Source organism: Mandrillus leucophaeus, unplaced genomic scaffold (assembly GCF_000951045.1).
Source record: "Mandrillus leucophaeus isolate KB7577 unplaced genomic scaffold, Mleu.le_1.0 Scaffold123, whole genome shotgun sequence".
NCBI lineage: Eukaryota > Metazoa > Chordata > Mammalia > Primates > Cercopithecidae > Mandrillus > Mandrillus leucophaeus.
Genome location: NW_012100654.1, coordinates 499,962 through 501,093, shown reverse-complemented (window position 1 = coordinate 501,093; position 1,132 = coordinate 499,962).

The window sequence follows — 1,132 nt, the reverse complement described above, 5'->3', positions numbered from 1 at the left end:
AAAAAAAAAAAAAAAAATTAGCCAGGCATGATGGCACATGCCTGTAGTCCCACGTACTCTAGAGGCTGAGGTGGGAGGATCGCTGAAGCCAAGAAGTTTGAAGCTGCAGTGAGCCATGATCACATCACTTCAAGATCACTTCAAAGATACAAGATTACTGTATCTTTATAGTAAGGTTTGAAGAACTCAGGAAGCATGAGTTCTTCCACTTTGTTCTTCTTTACAAGACTGTTCTGGTTATTCAGGGTCTTTTGAAATTCCATATGAATTTTAGGATGAATTTTTCTATTTCTGCAAAAAAGATCATTGGGATTTTGATAAGGATTGCATTAAATCTGTAGATTGCTTTGGGTACTACTGACATCTTTGCAGTATAAAATCTTCCAATCCATGAATATGGGATGTTGTTATTTTGCTATCTTATTTAATTCCTTTCAGCAACATTTGTGGTTTTCAACATCCAAGTCTTTTGCTTTCTCGGTTAAGTTTCTTCCTAAGTATTTAGTTCTTCTTCTTGCTATTATAAGTGAAAATTTTTTCTCAATTTCCATTTTGGATTGTTCATTATTGGTATACAGAAAATCAACTGATTTTTGTGTGTTGATTTTGTACAACGCAACTTTGCTGAATTTCTTTATTTCAACGGTTTTGGTGTGTGTGCATCTGTGAAATCTTTAGGTTTTCTACACATCAGATCATGTTGTCTGTGAACAGAGATAATTTAACTTATTTTCCAGTTTCGATGCCTTTTATTTCCTTTTCTCGTGGTATTGCTCTGGCTAGGACTAATAGTACTTTATTGGAGGGGGACAGGGTCTTGCTGTGTCACCCAGGCTGTTGTGAAGTGATGTGATCATGGCTCACTGCAGCTTCAAACTTCTTGGCTTCAGCAATCCTCCCACCTCAGCCTCCAGAGTACGTGGGACTACAGGCATGTGCCATCATGCCCGGCTAATTTTTTTTTTTTTTTTTGTAGAGATGGAGTCTTACTCAGTTGCTAATGCTGGTCTCACACTCCTGGGCTCAAGAGGTTCTCCTGCCTTGGCCTCCCAAAGTGCTGGGATTATAGGTGTGAGCCACTGTTCTCAGCTGCAGTACTACTATTTTGAATAGAAGGGTAAACCCCACAATC